This window comes from Acinonyx jubatus, chromosome B2 (assembly GCF_027475565.1).
Source record: "Acinonyx jubatus isolate Ajub_Pintada_27869175 chromosome B2, VMU_Ajub_asm_v1.0, whole genome shotgun sequence".
Taxonomy (NCBI): Eukaryota; Metazoa; Chordata; class Mammalia; order Carnivora; family Felidae; genus Acinonyx; species Acinonyx jubatus.
Genome location: NC_069385.1, coordinates 111,541,910 through 111,557,227, shown reverse-complemented (window position 1 = coordinate 111,557,227; position 15,318 = coordinate 111,541,910). Strand labels below are relative to the sequence as shown.

The following is a 15,318-nucleotide window of genomic DNA, read 5'->3' as shown; positions in this document are numbered from 1 at the left end:
GGACCTGGGAAATTTGACTGAAGAGTCTGAGGTCTGACTCCTTGAACCCTTTAGGACCTGGCCCCTGCTAACATCTCCGATCTCAGCTCCCACCATCCACTGCCCCACCTCCCCCATCCCTGCTACTGCTCTCCAGCTACAAACACCACACTGGTTCCTTCCTAGGGCTTCTGCCTCTGCTGTTCCCTCTGCATGGAATGCTTGGCCTCCACACCTTCATATCTCCCCATAAGAAGTTAGCTTGATGACCTCATCAGAAGCAGCCACCCATAGCTAGCTCACTGCGACTTTCATTCACTAGCATCGATTTGCTTATTTCCTTCAGCATTGCTCGCCACCTGAAATGCCCTGACTTCAGAGTTTACTATTGCTGCCACTAAGATGTAAACCATGGGGGCCGCCATCTTTCCCCTCCAGTTCATGACAGTGTGCCCTCGAAGCTAGACCACCTTGGCCTGGCACATAGTGGGCACTTGATAATACCTATTGGTCGATGAGCACTCTGGTCATATACCAATACACACACACACACGGTCCACATGTTAGAATGTGCCCTTGAGTGTATTCACACTGGGCACAGACAGCCGCGTGTCTGTGATATAGTACTCCGCAGTGTAACACTAGATAGAAGTGGTGAGACCAGCCTCACGTACACAGGCTTTCGAGCAGCCAATGCTAAGAAACAGAATGCCTCTGAGGACAGATCCATAATTACCCAGCCTGGAAGAAGGCAGAACAGAAAATAGAACCTCTGTGTAGGAGCCAGAGTATCTCCACCACCTGGCCCAGGCCTTTTGAGTGGGTTGCCTGGAGAAATGGAAGACTTGATTAAAAGAGGTGAGAAACTGGCCCCTGTGAGGGGAAGGGACTGGGGTGGCCCAGTCACTCTAGTTTCAGAGTTGAGCTTGCCAAATATAGCTGGGCCGGACATGGGGCACCAATGAGGCAGGTCTGAGATCACCCAGGATGGAGTCGGGGGGGGGGGGGAGTCCCCTCTCACCCAGGTTCCCTGGCCCCCACCTTATCACTCGCCTGCCAGGACTGTTCTGGGGAGGAGTGGGTGCCATCTGCCCTGAAAAGGAGATGGAGGGAGACAGGCAGCAGGGACCTAAGCTTATGTATGTTCTGACCCAGTGCCTCACCCAAGTTTGGGCATTCCATTCTTTTTTTTTTTTTAAGTTTTTTTTTTTTTAATATTTATTTATTTTTGGTAGAGTGTAAACAGGGGAAGTGCAGAGGATCCGATGCCAGCTCTGTGCTGACAGGCTGACAGCAGTGACCCGGATGTGGGGCTTGAACTTACTAACCGCAAGATCATGACTGAGCCAAAGTCAGACACTCAATGGACTGAGCCACTCAGGTGCCCTTGGGCATTCCATTCTGACAAGAGGTATTTGGGAAATGTGGGATCATGCACCGTTCACCAGGCAGGAATGGATCCTGTCTCCCAGGCTGCCCGGAGGGGGATGGGCACCAGTCCCCAGATGAATTCTGCCCATTGTTTCGTGCTCGTTACTACTCAAGATAATATCAGTGCTCCCTGGCATGAACAGTAGCCATGAGAATTCTAATATCAGATATGGGAGACCAAGCTGGATGGCCTCTGAGGTTCTGACTGTGCCAGTCTAGAGGTTCTAGAACCCTACACACTGACTATTATCACGAATATGAAGCAGTTGATGCTGATGTGCTCAGTGACACATACAATTAACATAAGGGAGGCTGTTAGCACGTCTACTCCCCGGTTCTATGTGTTATGTATTTAATTACTCAGTAATTCGCAGCTTATAAATACACAGCCCCTGAGCTAGATCTTTCTCCATTGCCGTTTACCAATTGGGGTCCTGAGACCACGCCCCTCACCCATGAAGAGCCGAGCAAGCCCCTGGATTTGAGCCTCTGAGAGAAGTTTCTGTGGCCCCCTGCCCATGCCCATAGGGGCGTTCCGCATGTCCTCCCCTACGGGCCCACAGAACCGCATCCCCCCTCAACCCGAAAGCTGGGGTTTGTTCCTCTGGCTTCCCCTTCCTCAGAAAGAGTGGTCTGTCTTAATCCATTCTTAGTTGGGACTCCAAGCAAATCTCTTCCCCTTAGTCACTTTCTCTGCTAAGAGAGGCGTGCAGGTCTGGGAACCACCGAGAGCGCCATGAATTCACCCAGCTGTGACAGCCACCCTGGCCTGGGCTGAACTGTGGCCAATCCATCCTTGATGGCAGCGCCCTCCTCAGAGACAAGGAGACCAGATGAGACGTGTGGAAAACCCGCCCCCTATCTTTGTCAGCCAGAGACGAGCTCCTCAGGGAGACCTGTGAAGGTACCAAGGGCCCCAGCCCCTGTTCTTTCATGTCTCATGACATGGGGTGGAGTGTCTTGTGTTCAGCAAACCACTGAACAGTGAAATATTTTGATTTCTACGCCTCCCTCACACTGCTGGTGGCTTCTGTCTTCTCAAGTTCATGGCCTGTTTGGGATTCAAAAGTGTAGGAATGAAGGAAGTCTGGGGGGTTTCATTCATATCAATTCTGATGGAGGCATATAAGTTTATTGAAGGCTTCCTCAGCCCTGTCACTCACCATGACTGTGGCCTTTGACACAGAGGTTTAACGGCTCTGGGACTCAGCTTGCTCTTCTGGAAAATAGGTGGCCCACCCCACGTCCCAGGCTTAGTGAGGCTTACCTGGCATAGCACATATGAAGCGTTTAGCAGAAGCTGTGTAAAGAAACATGAGCTCCTCCCTGCGCCACTCACCCCTTCTAACTGCTAAGGACCTTCCTCTTCATGCAGCCTCTGAACAGTCAAGTGAGGTTACCTCCTCAGTGCCCATCTTTCATCACAGATGCCATAGCGTGGCCCATTCAGTGCCCTTGAAACATTCTGTAAGGTCAGGTCTCAGCTCCTCCTCTGTCCCATCTTCCTGGGCTCCAGCTTTATCCCTCTCCCTGTATTTAAGCTGTCATGGCTGACCAGAGACCATGACAGTTTTTATAAGGCTGGTGGTTCATTAGCTCCCCTCTCTGTCTTCTGGTTCAGGGGGCTGGCCCAGCTCCTCATTTGAGGAGGCCACAGCCTAGGTGGGGTGATGGGCAGGTCCCAGCCACAGGATATTTATTGGGGTGGGGGTGTCTGGGGCCAGGCTTTCTGACTGGTCCCAAATGTGACAGCTGCTGTGTCTTCAAGAGCATGTTGCACTCCCAACCCTTCTGACCTGGGTTAAAAACTGACAGGGAAGAGTGACAGATAGCAAGAGTCCTGAGGTACTGGTGGGATACGACCCCAAAGCAGGAAGAAAGAGCGCCCTGAGTCCAGAATATAAGCTTCCCTTCCTCGGAGTCCTAGCCCCTGCCTTTTTATGTTGACAGCCATGTTTGTCACCACTGTCACTCCAGCCACGGACTCCTGATGGCTGGGACACCAGAGTGGAGAAAAACAAGAGGGAAAAAGCAGGGATCCTCACCCCCACGCATGCTCTGATTTATAGGAGTTCCCTTTGGGGCACCTGGATAGCTCGGTTGGTTAAGGGTCCGACTTCAGCTCAGGTGATGATCTTGTGGTTCACGAGTTTGAGCCCCGCGTCAGGCTCTATGCTGACAGCTCAGAGCCTGGAGCCTGCTTCAGATTCTCTGTCTCCCTCTCTCTCTCTGCCCCTCCCCAGCTCGTGCTCTCTCTCTTACTCTCTTTCTCTCTCTCTCTCTCTCTCAAAAATAAATAAACATTAAATAAATAAATAGATAGATAGATAAAGGAGTTCCCTATTCTGCTGCTGTAACCAGAAGCACAGGGTTTCTTCTGCAACTCTGCACCAAGCACCTGACTTCAGGCTTCAGGCTACACTAAGTTCTGCTCAGCAGAGACCCAAGTACAAAATATGCCCCACCCACCACCAGTCTGGTGGTGGTTAGACTCCTGGTTTCCCCTACCCCCCTAATCCACTTGCCGGTACTTACTGTTCGGAGACTTCAGGTAGCTGCACTGTGTACTGTCTAGGTTGTATACTCGGTAAGGGAGAGAGGCGGCCATGTGTTTATTTCCTCTTACCTGGAACTGGAACACAATAAGATTTGAAAGCATTATCAAGTTTTAAAAGCCTTGGTCCTTCTCCTGCCTCCAAGAGGAAGGAGACAAGTCCTGGCTGATTGTCACATTATCCCATCTCCTCATGAAAACACAATCACATCTATTCACTTATTCATTCTCTTAACAAATATTTCTTGAGCACCGGTTCTGTCTGTGCTGGGCCCCTTCTAGACGCTGAGAATTCAGCAGTGAGAAACAGACAAAGCCACTGCCAGACGAGGCAGTCAGAATATAAACAAATAATTAAATATATAATATGTAGGCGATAAATACTATTGTGCAAAATAAAGGAACACCAAAAGATGAAAAGTGCCTTTTTATAAAGTGTGGACAGGCAGAGCCTCTTTGAATAGGTAATGAAATCTAAGGAGAAAGCAGAAAAAAAGTGAGCTCTCTCAGTATCAGAGGCAGAAGTATTCCAGGAAGAAGAAATTGCCAAGGCCCTTTGAGGGCAAAGACAGCATGTCTGGCGTGTCTGAGGAACAGCCGGAGGCCCGTGTAAGTGAGCCGGGAATACAGGGCAAGGAAGAGTGCAGTTGAAGTTGAGATCAGAGGTTGGCTGGGGTGGGGGGTAGAGCGTGGAAAGATCACATGTGACCGTGAACACGATTGTTAGGACTTTGGGCGATGTGGAATTTCACACAGAGGAGTGACATTACCTGACTTACAATTTAACAGGATAGGTCTGACTGCTGTTTTGAGAATAGAGTGGGGGCCAAGAAGGAAGCAGAGAAAGCATCTAGAAGGCCGTTGAAATAATTCAGGAGAGAGAAAACCATGTATTGGTCCAGGGGAATCAGATGGAGGAAGTTACAAATGGTTGCATTCTGAATATTTGTTGAAGGTAGAGTGGACCAAGAGGGTTTTGATAGAGAGAGACAGTGAATAGTCAAGTTGGAGTTGCTGTGGAGACCATTTGGCAATCACCCTGCTGACTAGGAATCTCCAAGCCAACATCCTTGACATCATGATGTTCAGCCACTTAAGGAATACTCTCTGGGAGAGAGGATTCACTGCCTCACACAACAGCCTTACCCAGTCCCTTAAATTTCTTTCTTATACTCACTCAAAGTCAATGTCCCTATGTCTTTCTCTCACTGCTCCAGAAGCAGTATGGAGGAGGTCTTCACACCTCCCACAGACAATCCTCCAGATTCCCATCAGAGATGTGTCTGGCCTCTCCCTCCATTCATATTCTCCATCAGTGCCGTTTTCTGTCCCTCTGGACATGAGCAAATCCCAGGAGGAAGAAGCTCTGGGTGTTCTACCAGGTAGAACTCCTTCTGGAACATAGTTCACAAATTTTGGCAAAGGATTCGCATTCAGACCACAGATGTAAATTTGGCAAACACACTCATCTCCATTCTTCTTTCCAGGTGGGGAAAATTAGAGAGTTAGCTTCAATCTTGCTTCCTTACCACTGAGAAAAACAAAGCAATTAGAAGCGTGCTTCCTTAGACGCCACCTGTCAGCATCCATGTCCACACCCTCTGCTTTCCTGCCCGTTGGAGTAAACAAATTATCTGCACTCCCGTCTCAAACCAGCCCCTCCGCTTTTCTACTATATCCCACCCCTTCTCACATGTTCAGGAACAGGGGTATCCCTAAAAATTCGAGGGAACAATGGAATAGAACTAGTATTTTAAAAACAGAATTCAAGAACACTTTATGGAAATAGAAGAAAACTTAAATTTATGTAAAGGTCAACCACATGCCTGGGCAAGTTGAGAATGATCAACTCAGAAATATAGCCTATACAGTAATTAGACTATAAAGAAAAAGAAGCAATACTCAAGGCCTCCAGACACAATAGTCATAATACCTCTAAAAGTATGAAAATTCTATTGGCATCAGGATATTTGAGAGCAACCTGTAAAGCAAGGCAAGAATGGAGCTTTATATTCAGATAACCAACAGAAAGGAGATGAGTTGTAAGCCAAGGACTTTATATGCAATATAGCTATCATTCAATTATCAAGGCTATTGAAAAATTATATATGCAAAGAGTGAGAGAATCCTGTACACATGAGCCCTTTTAAGATAACCTGCTAGATGAGGAATTCTGTCTGCTCAAGACATGACTGGGGAGTGGGGGGAAAAGAGAATGATGGTGAGTGTGTAGTGTATTTAAAGTATATTTAGAGCATGTAGATCTAATAGTTAAACAAGGATCGGGGACAAAGGTGGAAAATAATTTGTAAATATCATAGGTTCTGACCAAGTAGAAAGCATGTAACTTAAAATTCGAGCCAAGAAAGAAGACAGAAAGAGGAACAGGTAGGAATCAAATGACACCATTTAGAATTCACAATCTAGGCAGATAATTTATAGTTGAGATAAAAGTTAAATAAGGGTATGTTAAAAGATATCAATCAAAGGTAACTAGTAGAGCAAAAATGTACACTTTTGTAAATATCAAAACAATTTTTATTTTAAAAAAAGCAAAGGGGACATATAGAGAAAAAAGCAAAGTAAGCATAACATAAAATTGACACCAATATATTAGTCATGTCAATAAATATGAAGGAGAGGGGCACCAGGGTGGCTCAGTTGGTTAAGAGTCTGACTCTTGGTTTCGGCTCAGGTCATCTCCCAGTTCATGAAATTGATAGCATGGAAAGCTGATAGCATGGAGCCTGCTTGGGATTCTCTCTCCCTTTCTCTCTCTTCCCTTTCCTCCCTCTCGCTCAAAATAGATAAACATTTAAAAATAAATAAATAAATAAATAAATAAATGTGAAGGATATTTAACTTGCCTAGTAAAAGAAATAGATTTTCAAAATATTTTACAAAGCAAAATTCCAGTCTCTTCTATATAGGGTAGAGACATTTAAAACAAAGTGATTCAAAGGCTAAAGAATAAAAGAGGATAGGAAAAGTTATGCTATTTAAATAGAACAACTTTAAAGAATAGTAGTAAGCTTACTATTAGACAATGCAGAATTTAGACCAAAAAGCATCAAACAAGACAAATAAAAACATATAATAAGGCAAAAACCCACAATCTACAATAAAATATATCAGCTATTAATATCTATGTACCAGATTACACAGAAACCACTTATCAATGAAATAGAAATGACAGCAATGCAAGGAGAAATAGATAAAAATAATAACAATAAGACAGTTTTACACACCACTCTCAGGACAAGAAGGGCATGTGAACAAAAAATAAGTCTAAATAGAGAAGACTTAACCAACATTAATGTTAAATTAGACTCCATAAATATGTATTAAATGCTGTACCCTTTAATAAAGAATATACTTTCTTCTCAAGCAGACATGAAATATTCATTGAAATTGATCATATGTTATATCACAAAGGAAACATAAGTAGGTTCCACATTAGAAATATTACAAACAGAACTCTCTGATTACAATGCAGTAAAAGCAGAAATAAAAAGCAAAAATTTAAAAAGCCCTTCCAGGGGTGCCTGCATGGCTCAGATAGTTAAGCATCTGACTCTTGATTTTGGCTCAGGTCATGATCTCAGAGTTTGTGAGATTGAGCCCCACGTTGGGCTCTGTGTTGACAGCACAGAGCTTGCATGGGATTCTCTCTCTCTCTCTCCCCCTCTCTCTGCCCCTCCCCTCTCAAAATTAATAAATAAACTTAAAAAATTAAAAAAATTAAAAGCCCTTCCAAAGATGGAGAAAAAGGGACTGACTTCTTTCTCCCTCCTAAAACAATAACATAAAGTCTGAACAAAATATTTGAAACATACAAGACATCAAACCATGAAGGTCAAAGATCCTGAAGACTTGGAAACAAAGGAGATTAATTCTACAATTTTATCAGTTGAGTGCCTGGAGAGAGTTCCAGGCCCAGCTCAGGGAACCCAGTGGACTGCCTGCCTGACTGAAGAAGCTGAGAGTCTGAGGAGATCAAGGGAGCTGCAGCTCACAGGACAGAGTCCAAGAGAGAGGAGAGCTGCAGAGGGTCCCTCTCACGTATTCAACAGAATGCTCATCAGCACACTTGTGTGAGGAAACTACCTGTCTCAGTCCATTCAGGCTGCTATAACAAAATGCCATTACTGGGCAGCTTATAAACAACAGAAATTTATTTCTCACAGTTCTGGGGGCTGGAAGTCTAGGACCCAGATGCTGGCATGGCTGCGTGAGGCCCTTTTCTGGTGGTCCACTTCTCACTGTGTAGTCCTCACATGCTGGAAGGGGCCAGGCAGCTCTCTTCTTTTATAAGGCACCAATCCCATGATGAGAGTTCCATGCTCATGACTTAAGTACTCCCCAAAGGCCCCACCTACTAATCCATCATCTTTGGGGGCTAGGATTTTAACATGTGCATTTTGAGAGGAAACAAACATTCAGATCATAGCACCACCCAAACCACAGAAAGAACCTTTTAAAAGGATAAGCAGAAACATCTCCAGGTACTGTCACAGGACCAAGAGTAGTGTCTGCTCCAAGCCGCTGAACTAGAAAGCTTCATAATTCATGTAGAATTGTATAGGGTACTCAGAAGGATCTTGCCTCAAAGGTGGGGGATAATTAGCCCTAGACTGAACAATGCATTGGCTTTATCTGACAAATCTTTAATGCAAAACCTGAAAGGACTGAACTCTTTCCACATAACTTAACTCCATCTGAGAACAAAGTTCAGAAATAGTTATAGGAATACAAAAACAAATTAAAATTCATAATGTCCAATAAAAAATTACCTGGCCTGTAGAAAAGCAGGAAAATACAACCTATAATGAGGAGGAAAGTCAATTAATTAAAACAAGCCATAACTGGGCACATTGTTAGAGGTAGCAGACAAAGACATTAAGATAGTTATTATAACTGTAATCCATATGTTCAAAAAGTTAGTAGAGAGACACAAGATGCCAAAAAAAAAAAAAAAAAAAAAAAAGACCCAAATTGAACAGCTAGAGAGGAAAACTACAATGCTTGATGTGAAAGTCACACTGGATAGGATTAACAACAGATCAGACACTAAAGAAGAAAAGATTAGTGAATTTAAGACAGCAATGGAAACAATCTAAAATGAAATACACAGAAAAAAATCATAATAAAAAAGAAAATGAAAAGAGTATCAGTGAACAGTAGTACAACTTCACGCTGCCTACTATATCTATAATTGGAATCCCCAAAGGAAAGGATAGAAAAGGGACATACAAAAAAAAAATCTGAAGAAATATTAGCTTAAAATACTCAAAACATGATAAAAACTAACTCACATACTCAAGATGGTTAACAAACTCTAAGCACAAGAAACACGAAGAAAACCACTCTAAGCCAAATCATAATAAAATTACTCAAACCAGTGATAGAGAAACCCTTAAAAGCAACCGGAGAAAAATACACCTTACATGAAGAAGAAAAAAAGACAAGTGTGCTAGAAGATTTCTAGTGAGAAACAATGCAAGTAAGAAGACTGTGAAACATCTTGAAAGTACTAAAAGAAGTAAACTGTCAACCTAGTATTCAATTCCCAGTGAAAGCATCTTTCAAAAACTAATGCAAATAAATATGATTTTTAGGCATGCAGAGGTTGAAAGAATTCATACCTGTAGAACCCCATTACAAGATTTGTTAAAAGAAATCCTTTAGGCAGAGGAAAATTATACCAGATGGAAATATAAAATTTCACAAAGAAATAAACAGCACTGAAAATGGTAGCTTTATGGATAAATATGTAGGATTTTATTTTATTATTTAAATCCCTTTAAAGTTAGTTACATTTAAGAGAAAACATTGTAGTGTGGAGTTTATAATATATGTAAAAGTGAACTGTATGGCATAGATAGCATAAAGGCTACTAGGAGATAAATGAAAATACACTATGGAGAAGTTGATTCCTATAATATATATGATGTAGTATAGAATCACTTGAAAGTAAATTGTAACAAGTTAATGATGTGTACTATAAATCCTAAAACAACCACTAAAATGGCAAAAACAAAGAATTGTAGATAGTAAGCCAACAAAAGAGAAAATGGAGTAAAATGTTCAAATACTTTAAAATAAAGCAAGATAAAGAGGAAAATAAAAATCACAGACATGGAACAGATAGAAATCAAACCGCAAGATGATATACTTACACCTAACCATATCAATAACTCATTACATGTAAATGGTTTAAACACTCCAATAAAAAGGCAGAGATTGCTCAAATGCATAAAAAAGAAATCCCCACAACTGCTGCCTACACAAAACTTGCTTTAAATATAAAGATACAGATAAGTTGAGGCAAAGAAATGGGAAGGGGCATCTGGGTGGCTCAGTCGGTTAAAATGTCTGACTCTTGGTTTCCACTTGGGTCATGGTCTCGTGGCTTGCAGTTTCAAGCCCTGTGTCAGGCTCTGCACTGACAGTGTGGAGCCAGCTTGGGATTCTCTGTCTCTGGATCTCTCTGACCCTCCCTCACTTGCTCTCTATCTATCTCTCTGAATAAATAAACATTTAAAAAATTTTAAAAAGGTAAAGAAATGGGGAAAGATAAACAGTGCGAATACTAATCAAAAGGAAGCCCGAGTACCTATACCACTATGAAACTAAGTGGATTTCAGAACAAAGACTATTACCACAGATAAAGAACGTATGTGATAATCAGTCAAATGAGAGGACATAACATAATATAAGTTGTTGATTATATAATACTATTGTATAGATGCTAACTTTCCTAATTGATAACTACCCCATGCTTGTATAAGAGAATTTCCTAATTCTTAGGAAATAATTAATTATGAAGGAGTAAACAGGCACAATGTAATACAACTTACTATCAAATGAGAGAGAGGTAAAGCAAATGTAGCAAAATGTTAACCATGAATAGATCTGCTTTAGCATATATAGGAATTCATGTACTACTATTGCAACTTTTTTATAAAATTTGCAACCAAGACAAAATAAATGTTAAAAAATTATATACACCCCACTCCCATAACAGTCCTTATATAAAATAAATATCTCAATTTCTTTATTCCATAGCACTTCTGAAGTTCTAATATCAAATATCTATTAAATGTCTGTCATGACCTTCCCTCCATAAAAGTACAAGTTCTCAGGGACCTGAATAGTTGCTATTTTGTACTATGAGGTAATCTTGAATTTCTAGAACTATACCTAGCACTTAGTAGATGTAGAATTATTAATATTCTTGAATGAGTGGACAAATGCTACAATTGGATATAACAGACTCTAGAGTCAGATGATCTGTGTCCAAAGCCTTTTTCTTCGTGTTACTGGATACAACATGGGCAAGTTACTAAACTTCTCAGGAACTTAGCTCCTAATGAGTAGTTACCTAAAATGGATATAGGGAGTGTGATGTCGGCAAAAATGGTGGAGTATGGAACTCCAGAAATCTGTTCCTCCACAGAAGCAATGAATAATCTGGCAAAAACTGTGAGAATCAACATTGTGGGGAATCTAATCAATGTCATACAGCATGCACAGGAATGATTATTCAAGAAAAACACATATGAGCCTCGATAAAGAAGATATTTTAACCTACCTGGTACCATCTCCCACTCCCCAACTTGGTAGTGACCTGAAGGCAACAGTTGGTATTCCCAGTATATACCTGGAACCAGAGGGAACAGAAGAGACCTTATCCTCAAACAGTTGTGGTTTTTGTTTTGACCTGTCTGGTGACTCCTGGAAGAGCTGTCTCAAACAGCTGACTTTATTTCATCTACCTCAGAATGATCCCAGGGTTGAAGCAGCTACCCAGGGAGAATTTGTCAAAAATACTTAAAGTCAAATGTGTTAGCTGCTGCTTCCTCAGGCAGGGAAAAACGGTTGGGGAAAACAATAGTCTAACTTAAAAGCCTGGAAGAGAAACGCTAGGGAATGAGAATAAGGATTTTGGAATGCTGCCACACATTTCTGGGAAATCAGAAAGCCATGCAAATACCCAGGGCTCAGAAAAGACCTGAGAAGGCCCTAAGCCCTTATCTCTGACTAATCTTCAGGCTCTGCACAAGCAGGAAGCAAAGGCTGAGATACAGTTGTAAATTGTCTAGCTGAGTGTTGAATACATGTCCCAACACACGTACACACACACATGCACACACGCACCGTCCACTAAGACTGGGAGGTTTTGTGTTTTTTTTTTGTTTGTTTGTTTGTTTTAGTTCCAAGTATTTAAGGAAATTTCTGTGAAATCACTAGCTGACCATAAATCTAACAGAACAGACTTTAGTGGCCACACATGACAAACTGCCATAGGATACAAACTACAAAACTAGCTCAGAAAAGCCATGCAACAAACAAACAACAACAAAGGAAATGCAAATCAAAACCACCGTGCAATACCACTTCACACCTATTAGGATGGCTATGAACTTTTTTTTTTTTAAATGAAAATAACCAGCATTGATGAGGAGAAACCTGAACTTTCATGCATCGCTGGTAGGAATGCAAAATGGTGTAGCCGCTGTGGAAAGCATTTTGGCAATCCCTCAAAAAAAGTTAAATGCGGAATTGCCATATGACCCAGCAATTCCACTCCCAAGCATATATCCCAAAAAACTGAAAACATACATTCAAACAAAAAAAAAAAAACGCGTACACAAATGTTTATAGCAGAGTTAGTCATGAAAATCAAAGAGTGGAAACAACCCAAAAGTCCATCGACGGGAATGGATAAACAAAATAAGGTGTAATCATGCAGGGGAGTATTCTTTAGCCTTAAAAAGAATGAAGTACTAGTACATGCTACACCATGGAGAAACCTTGAAAACACTATACTAGGTAAAAGATAGCCAGACACAAAAGATCATATGTTGTGTGATCCTGTTCACACGAAGTGTCCGGAAGAGGTAAATCCGTCAAAACAGAAAACGGCTTACGTGTTGCTCTAGGCTAAAGCAAAGAATACGGAGTGACCGCTTGGCTTCTATGGGGCTTCTTTTGCGGGGAGTGACAAAATGTTCTGGAATTCAATAGTGGTAATGGTTGCACAACAGTGTGAATGTAATAAAAGCCATTGAATTGTACACTTTAAAATGGTGAACCTTATGTGAATTCTGTCAATTTTTAACAAAGGAATCTGGGATGCTCAGGTATGATGATGCATGTTGAACTTTCCAGGAGGGAGTCTTTCAAAATAAGTGCCCAGGAAATATTAACAGACGAGCTCCCCTCCAACCAGCCTCTGCGGGTCTGAGTGAGAACCTGGTTCCCCAGGCCTTGCAGAAGGGGACAGGGGAAGCAGGAGACAATGGCAAAGCTTTCTTCAGGGTTCTGAGGCCCCATGAGCTGGATGAGCCTGGTCAAGCGTTTCTCTCTAGTAGAGGGTCTTTGGTTGGGTGGAAAATGTCAGAAATTGGCCTTAGTAGGGTCTGAATTGCAGTTGTGCCTCTAACTCTTGTGAGACCTCAGGCCAAGTGCCTTCTGGATGGTGCTTTCCTCTGAGGTAAGATAAAAGGGAAGTAAGAATTCAGGAAGCACAGAAATCCTGGGATTCCACGGCCTGGTAAATATAAAGCAGGAGGCCCAGGGGCTCCGTCCCCTTCCACCCTGCCACCACCTGTTCCAAGGGCCAAGGCTCCTAGGCAGCCCCCGCGCTCCGCGGATTCCAGGCCCTCCCCCACCTACACTGGTCCGCAAACGGCCAAACCCAGGACCTTTGGCAGGTTGCGGAGTTTCGGGGGAGCGGGAGCGGGTAGGGGGAGGAGCTTGGCCTCTGATTGGAGGAGGGCTGCGGGGGAGGGGCGGTGGGCGTGGCCAACGGCTTGAGCCCGGCAGTTGGCTGTTAATTTCGGGCCGCCCCTGGTTCAGTTTCTCCGCGACCGCTCTGAGTTGACTTCTTAGATGACAACCAGGCTTATACGCACTCTCCCTATCCAGGGAAGATCAGAACTGCCTTAAGGATGCAGGAAAAACCCCGAGACCCAGGATGTGGGGAACTGGGCGCCCCCTCCCTTACCTCAGGTTGGTTGCAGAAGTTGCGGCCTTGGCGTCCCCAGGGCCACAGCTCTGTCCCCTCAGGGCGTGGCTCCCGCGCCGCAGGGCTGAGCCCCTCCCCTCGCCTCGGGCTCACCCTCGCAACTCCGCCCCCTTTTCTCCCTCTACCTCTGTGTTTGGTCTCCCGTGGCAGGATTCCATTCTCCCTTCCGGAGGACTCGCCGCCTGCAGGCCATGAAAGAGCGCAGGACTCCGAGGACCCGGACCAGCCTAGCGGAGCCGCCCTGCCCCGCCCGGCCCCGTGCCCCGTGTTCCCCGGCGGCGCCGGGGTGAGTGTCCCGGCCGCCCCTCTCCTCTCCTAGGCTGGCTCCCCCCGGGTTTTGAGGGATGTTCCGCTTCTCACCTCCCTTCCCAGCGTGAGGGGTGGAAGCTTGGGGTCAGGAGACCTCCTCTGCAAGGGCCAGGGGCTCCCATCTAAGCTCGGGATGCGGGGGCGGGGTGGGGGGACCAGGGAACCCTTTGCGAAATTTGCTCTCACCTGAAACGCGACGTTATAGTAACGCCTAAGTCAGAACCTCCACGCGAATGGGAGTGTCTTTTGAAAACAGGTGTGGCACACACTGCTTGTGGTTTTAACTTGGCCGCCTCTCTGTGTATCAAGTTTCCTCTCATTTCCTTTTGCTTTCACAGGACTGGTCACTGCCCACGATCATCAGTCAAGCATAACCAAGAGTGTGGAGGCTATTTGTGCACGCGGTCATCTAGCCACTAGAAAGTCACCTTCCAGGAGTCCCATCCCAGCAGGACCTTCCCAGGCTCCTGACTTCCCAGCCTTCACCCCAGTGTTAGCTATCTGGAAAAGGGTCTGCGAGCAGGACCTGGGGCTCTTTTCTTGGTCCATGCATTGCCCACACCCGTTTCCCCCTCAAGGTACTGAGTACTCTCCCTTCACTGAGGAGATCTGAGCTTGGTCCAGGCAGCAGCAGAAGACACAGCCCTCGGGGGTTAAGGTTCCTTCAAAGTCAAGGCTCACAGGATTCCTCAGGAGAGAGGGCTGGGCGTGAGCAGGAACCCCGCTGTAGGTGTTTGTAGCAGTGAAAAGGATGGGTCCCTTGCCCTCCTCAGAGCTCAGCTCAGACCTAAAGGCTCTTCCACTTACCATCAACATGGAAACTTGGCTCTTCACATGAGTATATCCTCCCTCTTTTGTGCAGTATCTTGTTCCTCAAACCGCCCTTCCGTGAAGGCCTGTGGGGTCAAGGGGCCTGGCCAGTCACGCAGAGGTGACTGAGCCCCGCAGACCTCAGGTCAGGTAGACATTTAATAAAGGCTTCACGACCTTGACTGTCAGGACTCGTGATTGG

The 15,318-nt window shown here is 44.3% G+C and overlaps 1 long non-coding RNA gene across 2 annotated transcripts; it reads right to left on the bottom strand.

Moving 5' to 3' along the window:
- Positions 1-1,566: 1,566 nt before the first annotated feature.
- Positions 1,567-14,650, bottom strand: LOC113598875 (uncharacterized). 2 transcript variants are annotated; one of them, XR_003419630.2, is made up of 4 exons: positions 13,977-14,650; positions 11,559-11,627; positions 3,946-4,042; positions 1,567-2,960 (listed from the first exon to the last, which is right to left on the bottom strand). It is a non-coding gene; the product is annotated as an uncharacterized LOC113598875 (long non-coding RNA). The 2 variants fall into 2 exon arrangements; XR_008298620.1 differs by lacking the exon at positions 13,977-14,650 and adding an exon at positions 13,578-13,759.
- Positions 14,651-15,318: the final 668 nt, after the last annotated feature.